The sequence below is a fragment of the Canis aureus genome, chromosome X (assembly GCF_053574225.1).
Source record: "Canis aureus isolate CA01 chromosome X, VMU_Caureus_v.1.0, whole genome shotgun sequence".
NCBI classification, from domain to species: Eukaryota; Metazoa; Chordata; class Mammalia; order Carnivora; family Canidae; genus Canis; species Canis aureus.
In genome coordinates this window covers 25,200,899-25,209,538 of record NC_135649.1, presented here as the reverse complement: position 1 = coordinate 25,209,538, position 8,640 = coordinate 25,200,899, and the positions used below count along the sequence as shown (strand labels likewise).

Below are 8,640 nucleotides of genomic sequence, written 5' to 3'. Positions count from 1 at the left end.
ACATGTTTCTATATAACATCTTCTGCATATAGAAGTTTACATTAAACTTATAGTTTTTAAATTTGAACCTATTCTTTACTATCCCCCCAAAATTTTAGGTATACGGTGTGATACTTTATATCTTTTTATTTTGTGAGTCCCTTGACTAATTTTAACAGATATATTTGGGCTTGTTTGTTTGTTTATACTGCTTTTGTGTTTCCTACTATTCTTACTCTTACTTCTGGCTTTTCCTTTCCACTTGAAGAGTTCCCTTTAACATTTTTTATAGGGCTGACTTAGTGGTCATGAACTCCTATCCCTTTTGTTTTTCTGGGAAACTATCTCTCCTATTATTCTGGAAAATAACCTTGCTGGATAGAGTATTCTTTGTTGTAGATTTTTTTCCTTTCAGCACTTTGAATATATCATGCCACTCTCTTCTGTTCTGTAAAGTTTCTGCTAAAAAATTCCAGTGATAGCCTTATGGGGTTCCCCTTATATGTTGTTTCCTTTTCTCTTACTACTATTACAATTCTCACTACTTTTGCTGATTTAATTACTATGTATCTTGGTGTGGACCTCTTTGGGCTGATTTTGTTGGATGATCTCTGTGCCTACTGGGTCTCGATATCTGTTTCTTTCTCCAGATTAGGAAAGTTTTCAGCCATTATTTCTTCAAATACATGTTGTGCCCCCTTTTCTCTCTCTTCTTCTTCTGGGATCCCTATAATGCAAATGTTATTATGCTTGATGGAGTCACTGACTTCCCTAAGTCTATTCTCATTTTGCATAAATTTCTCTCCCTTCTTCAGCTTACTTTCCTTTATTCTGTCCTCTAGATCATGCTAGTTCTTCTGCTTCCTGTAGCCTTCTATTTATTCCATCTGGTGTATTTTTAATTTATTTTATTGGGTTCTTCATCTCTTACTGGTTATTTTTGGGGTTTTCATCTTTATTAATGATCTCACTGACTTTCTCCACATTTTCCTCAAGTCCAATATGTATCTTTATGATCATTACTTTAAATTCTCTATCAGACTAGGTGCCCTGCTATGGTTTTGTCCTGTTCTTTTATTTGGGATGTATTCCTCTGTCTTCCCATTTTATTTATCTCTGTGTCTCTTTCTCTGTTTGGAAAGTCAGCTATGTCTCTTGCTCTTGAAAGTAGTGAGTGGATTGTTCACATTTAATAAAGTGGCACCCCTGAGACTAGAGCCAGCAATGGTGCAATCTGAAAGCATGTATGGTGGGGAATGCAGTTTTAATAAAGGTTGTATGTTCTCTGGTGGAGGTGACAAGCTGCCCCTGCTGCAAATACCATGGTTTGACAAAGTGCACAGTGGGAGATTGGTGTTGGCATGGTTTGTGATGGTCTTCTGGTGGGAGAGTGACCCACAGAGCCAGGACTAAAGAAGGTCCAGCTTGAGGAGGCAGAACACATTGTAAGCAGGTTAGGTGTTTAATGGCAGCACTATGCTGGTTACTGCAGGTGGTTGTGTGTTTATCTTAGCTTCAAGGGAGGGAAATGGTACCTGCCAGCTCCTCTGTTCCTGGAGAAGCCTTTCAGTGAAATCTGTCCTTCTAGAACATACTCCATGATTAATAAAAAACTCTCCTTCCAATTTTTTTTCTTAACACTCTGCACCTTGTTGATGAACTTCTCAGGTTCATTTATGAAAAAAATTTCTTAGCTGCCATTGGTCAAACTTGCTTATTTATCTAATTTAAGTTACTCTTCAGTTGCAAATGACATGGTTACAAGAGATAAGAACAGAAAAATAGCTCAATTTCTCTTGATTGTGTACCAGAATTGTTGCACACAACAGTGGGTAATTGGACCAAAAACTGGTTATAACTATTGTATTTCATGTATGCCTTTTAGCAGTTTAGCCTCAAAGTTTCATATAGAAATAAAGTCGTAAAAGCCAATGGGCAAATTCAATTAAAAATTTGTGTATATTAAAGACTTCAGGGGAATATTGTAGAGTAGGAGGACCCAAAGCTCACCTCTTATGTGGATACAATTAGATAACACTCATCTCTGTGTAATTAACTCAGAAAATGACTCAAAGACTGGAAAAACAAACTCCACAATAAAATGTAGAGAACAGACCACACTGAAGAGGATATGAAGGGCAGAGATGAGGTGGGAAGCTAAATGGATTTTTGAGCCATATGCTAGAGGGAGCTCTGGGCATGGAGAGGGGAGAAAAAAATCATTCCAGGGAGCTCACACTAGGAAGATGAATCACCAAATCACCATAGCATTTGGTTTTGAAATCAGAGGGGGATAATTTCATGAACTCTTGCAACCAGAGGACTTAAAGCCTGGAATTTAAAAAATCAGTGGGCTAGGCTCTGGAAGACTCTGGAAGGTAATAGGAAATTGAGTCTCCAATCTTAAAAAGGCAGGATAATAAATAGCATGAGAAGATACAGCATTGAAGGGGCTGTTTGAAAAATGCCTGAGAGATGATATGGGAGAGAGAGTTATTTACTAATCACAGGACCTGTCTTGGCTCTGTAATCTATGTAAAAATAGAGGATAATGAATGAGAATTCTCAAGACTTAGTTATTTACATGAGAAAGGAAAGCCACATATAAAGCCATCTTTCTATAGGTGCACATTACAGTGCTAAAAGATTGCTTACAATTAATAGGTTGAGCTTCTTTAGGTCAGAGGACATACCTTCACTTTTTGGATAACTTTCTAGAACCCTAAACAGTATCATGTTCCTAAAAGCAGCTTAATAAATGTTTATAGATCATAAGTCTCTGCCTTTTAAAGAAAAACAGCTAAAATCTTTACTTCTCAAGCTAATTTCTTTCCCTCTGTTCATATTAATGTGCAATAAAATAAATGCTTTATTATAATATATTATTTTTATTCAAAATAGAAAATATGAATGCAGTGAATATAATTTGGGATGTTAATCTTTATGAATCTAGTTATTTATTTTGTATACCCAATGTCATGGTCTTATACAGTACACTTAATTAATTAATTAACATTTAATTAATCATGTTTGACTAAATACTGAATGAGGTGCCAGATGAACTAAATGTGACCTAAAAAAGTCATTGCATTTCTCTTGCTTTTGTTTTAATTCTCTGTAAAAATAGAGAGTTGTATCTTTCTAAGATCTCTTCTAGTTCTGTGTCATACATGATTAATTAAATGTTCATATACATAGAAACATATGTAAATAATTTTAAAATAGTATTTTTTAAAACTTTTTTAAAAATTTTTATTTATTTATGATAGTCACACAGGGAGAGAGAGAGGCAGAGACATAGGCAGAAGGAGAAGCAGGCTCCATGCACCAGGAGCCCGATGTGGGATTTGATCCCGGGTCTCCAGGATCACGCCCTGGGCCAAAGGCAGGTGCTAAACCGCTGCGTCACCCAGGGATCCCCTAAAATAGTATTTAATTGGTTGTTAAAGAACAATTTCTATTTATTTATTTATTTATTTATTTATTTATTTATTTATTTGATTCCATATTGTTTTCAATATCATTTAGAAACCAAAAGGCTAGGTCATAGTTGGCTACAGAAAAATGTAAAATAATAATACAAACTCATATATTAAGGAAAAGAAGAGCCTAAAGATCTGGTTTTTGGAGATCTGTCAATGAAACCATCTCAGAAGATCACCATACACTGAAGTACTATAAGTGATAAGTCTCAGCCATGTACATTTTCCTTCCAATCAAGTTTTTAGGACCTCATCTAAAGTATGAAAGAACAGCCAAAAATTAACAAATCCCTGCAGAAAAGATGTAACTTAATTTAAAAAATTAAAAACTACCAATTATCTGTGGAAAATAAAAGATATATGGATATTATCTCATTTTTGTTTCTCAGATTAAGGAACACCTAACTTCTATATTATATTGGAGAGAGAAGGAGAGAAAAATTAGAGTAATTCTTTACAACTTGGAAAAGGAAACACAAAATAAAAGAAGGAAGGAAGGATTAAAATGATAAAGTAAATAGAAGGAAAAATAATCAAAGGAATAAGTTAAGAATATTTGGTAGATCTTAGGAATATGAGTTTCTAGACTAAAGTGGCTCATTCTGAATACTCATTACAATGAATGAAAACTTAGCCACATCAAAGGAAATCATTATTACATTTAAGTAATAAAGATAAAGATATAATCCTTAAAGCTTTCAGAAACAGAACTACATTGTGGTCACACTCAGAAGACAACAAATCATAATGGCATCAGACTTCTCAATAGCAATACTGAAAACCAGAAAAAGGACTATAACTTTTGAGATTCAAAGTAAATATGATTTGCAATATAGAATTCTATACCCAACTGTACTATCAGTTGGAAATAACATTGGAAAAGGACATTTCAATATGTAAAACAAGTTAAGAAACACATTCTTATGGAAATGTAATGACAGGCGAATAAAGTGAATTCTCAAATGGATTTCCAGGATGGTGGCAAAGAGAACTTCATAAACGCTATGTTGTAATTCAGATTGTAGCAGAGGACAGAAGGATCAAGAAAGGCTGCCTTCCATATTTTGAAGAAGAAGAATAGGAAGATGAAGAAGAAGAAGAAGAAGAAGAAGAAGAAGAAGAAGAAGAAGAAGAAAAGAGGAGAAATTAATAAACAGATTATTTGCTTTGTCTGAATGTTTTGTAAATATATTTTTCATTGTTAAAGAGAGTGTAGTTATGGATTATCTGTAGGTTCAGAGATAATCAAGGAAATTAAAAATTTAAGGCATTTTTTAATTTCAGGAAAAATATATTGGCATAACAATGTACGAAACAAACGTTTCCTTAAATGAACAACTCAGGAAACAACAGTTGTTGGTGAGGATGAGAAGGGGACACAGTTGGTAGGAATGCAAATTTGTGCAGCCACTGTGGCAAACAGTGTGGAGTTCCTCAAAAAGTTGAAAGTAGAATTTCCCCTGGGAAGCTGGGACCACTCAGCAATTGCACCATAGGTAATTATTAAAAGATACATAGTGATTCAAAGAGGCACATGCACCCCAATTTTTATAGCAGCAGTGTCCATAGTAGCTAAACTGCTTCTCTCTATAGATAGATAGATAGATAGATAGTTAGATAGATAGATAGATAGATAGATAGATAGATAGATCTATCTATATCTATTACTCAGCCTATATCTATATAGGTATATAGTTATGTATCTATATCTATCTATCTCTCTCTATATATTACTCAGCTATCAAAAAGAATGAAATCTCACCATTTGCAATGATGTGGATGGAACTAGAGAGTAAGTTAGGTAGAGAAAGACATACCATATGAGTGAAAACTCATATATGGAATTTAAGAAACAAAACATGAACATAGAGGAAGGGAAGGAAAAATAAAATATGAAAATTGAGAGGGAGACAAATCATAAGAGATGCTAAACTCTAGGAAACAAACTAAGGTTTGCTAGAGAGGAGGTAGGTGGGGGGAAGGGATAATTGGGTGATGGGCATTAAGGAGGGCACTTAATGTAATGAGCACTGGGTGTTATATGCAACTGATGAATCACTAAAGTCTACTTCTGAAACTAATAAAAAATAAAAAGAAAAAAAGAAAAAAATAAAGAAAAATGAAGATTCCCAGGGTCACTATCCAAGGAGGAGCACATATGGGAAATGTCACTATAAACCATGGTCCAAAATTGGTAAATGGCTGGAGCACTGCAGCCCTCTGGGGCATTTGGGAGAAGCCAGTTGATTAGGTGAGCTGGCTCTGGATGGAGGTGGCTGTGCCCCATTTCCTTTGGGAGAGGTGGTCCCTGGGAGCATGGTTCCAGCAGCACAGGGCCCCATATCCCAGGGCACCCAAGCTGACAAAGCTGTTGATGCTGAACTCCCCCTGGGACTGGTGGAAGTGGGGAGGGCACAGGGCAGTGAAAACTCTCCTATCACTGGGCACCCCCAAGCTGTTCAGACCTGTGCACCTGCAGGACCCTAGGGAGCATCTAGGCCAGTGTAGACTGGGAGACACTGGCTAGTTACTTGCAGGGAACTCTAATCCAAAGCTGGAAACCTGGCCACTGCCATTGTTGTTTTTCCTCTTTGTTTCACCATGTGCCTGGGAGAGGTGGGGCTGCTAGGGAACAAAGGCCACCCAGGATAAACAGCTCACACTGAGCCCAGTACCTGGCAGGGGGCAGGACATCTCCACCCAGACACAGACACCTGAAAATCAGCACATCAGACCCCTCCCCAAGAAAACCAGCTGGAATAACAAGGGAAGAGCAAGTTTTTGACCAAGCAGGGCTGGAAAGCTCCAGGACTGAGGGAAAATCGAGGGAAAACAGTATATAAAACTAAAGGGTCCCATTGTTTTCCCCTTTTTCCATTGTAACTTGTTTTTATATCAGACTAAAAATTTCCAATATTTTTTCTCTTTTCCAACATTAACTACAATATTTTATCAGCTCCTCATTTTTAAGTATTTTCCTATTTGACTTTCATATTTCTATAATTACATGTCTTAGATATATTTTTCACTTCTGGATTCCCTTCAACGTATTCAATTTAATTTGGGTAGATATATGAGATACAGGTTTTTGTTTTGTGTTTTTTGTTTGTTTTTTTCTGCCTAGTTTTGTTTTACAATGCTAGAAGTTTATACTTTCTAAAACACAACAAACATACAATCAGAACCAAGTAGAATATTGTGATGGTTCATTCTATGAGATTATATTATCTCTTTATTCCCATTCGGCCTCCCTCTTTTATCTTGTTTATGTTTTAGTGGTCAATGTTGGGGTTTCTATAAGTGTTTCTGATTTATATAAACTTGGGATTGAGCATCTTCTAACATACAGAACAAAATACACTCAGAACCGAGAGGATCACCCTCTAGGACCCCTCAGGTAGACTACAATCTCTCTCCACTACCAGTATCTCTCTCACCACAACCAGCCCCCAGCTCCCGCCTTTTTTCTTTTTTCCTCTTTACTGTATTCTTCTTCTTTTTCTTTTTTCACTTTAGTGGTCCTTTTTTTCTCTGTTCTTCTTTTTCATTTTCTGGTCTCTGCCCTCTTCACAATAATCTAGGGTGTATATTACTTAGGTAGTGATTGACATTTTTTTAAAATTTTTATTTATTTATGATAGTCACACACACACACACAGAGAGAGAGAGAGAGAGGCAGAGACATAGGCAGAGGGAGAAGCAGGCTCCATGCACCGGGAGCCCGACGTGGGATTCGATCCTGGGTCTCCAGGATCACGCCCTGGGCCAAAGGCAAGCGCTAAACCACTGCACCACCCAGGGATCCCGTGGTTGATATTTTTGACTCAGCCCACTCATACAGCCACTGTGCATTGAACAAAATGACTAGAAGGAAGAATTCACCATAAAAGAAAGAACCTGAAATAGTACTCTCTACCCCCAAGTTACAGAGTATGGATCTCAATACAATGACTGTGCTCATCAAGCACAATACTACCATTCCTACCAAACAGACAGAAAACATTACTACCTACTCTGACAACCAGCCCGGTATGCTTATTCAGGTATATGAAGGTAAGCATGCTATGATCAAGGATAACAACCTACTTGGCAAGTTTGAACTTAGAGGCATACCTCCTGCATTCCTCAGATTGAAGTCACTTTTGATATTGATGCTAACAGTATGTCTCTACTGTGGATAAGAGCACATGGAAAGAGAACAAGATTACCATCACTAATGGCAAGGGCTGCTTGAGCAAGGAGGACATTGAGTGCATGGTCCAGGAAACTGAGAAGTACAAAGCTGCAGATGATAAGCATCAGGACAAGGTGTCTTCCAAGAATTCACTTGAGTCTTATGTATTCAACATGAAAGCAACTGTTGAAGATGAAAAAGTTCAGGGCAAAATCAATGATGAAGACAAAGATTCTTGACAAGTGCAATGAAATCAACAATTGGCTCAATAAGAACCAGACTGCAGAGAAGGAAGGATGTGAACATCAGCAGAAAGAGCTGGAGAAAGTGCAACCCCATCATTATGAAGCTATACCAGAGTGCAGGGAACATGCCAGGAGGAATGCCTGGAGGCTTCCCTGGTGGTGGAGCTCCTCCCTCTCATGGTGCTTCTCTGGGCCTACCATTGAAGAGGTTGATTAAACCAACCTGACGAGGGGTCTAGCATTGTTCCACACAACATTTGAAGGACACAAATTTACAGCAAATTCCATGGCACTTTTAAAGTAAAGTTGCTATAGAAAATATACTGGGCATTATTAATACTTGAATATGGAATATGTGCACAGAGAAAGGAAATATATATTGCACTTTATAAGCACTGTATTGTTAACTGAAAAATGCAATGTCTTAAATAAAACTGTATTTAAAATTGCCACCAAAAAATAGTCAATTCAGAAGCACAATTATAAAGCTACTGGTGGCTCTGGAAAAAAGCATAAAGGACTCTAAAGACTTTCTTACTGCATAATTGAGATTTAATCAGGCCAATATTAAAAATAGATTAAATTAGATGCAATCAAAACTGGATGTCCTAACTGCTAAGGTTAATGCAATGGAAGAGAGAGTGAGTGACATAGAAGACAAATTAATGGTAAGGAAGGAAGCTGAAGAAAAAAGAGAAAAACAATTAAGAGACCATGAGGAAAGGCTTAGGGAAATAAATGATAACCTGACAAGGAAGAA

General features: G+C 36.9%; 1 pseudogene; it reads left to right on the top strand.

Moving 5' to 3' along the window:
* The first annotated feature begins 7,393 nt into the window (after positions 1-7,393).
* Positions 7,394-8,097, top strand: LOC144308823 (heat shock cognate 71 kDa protein pseudogene; annotated as a pseudogene).
* The last annotated feature ends 543 nt before the right edge of the window (positions 8,098-8,640 follow it).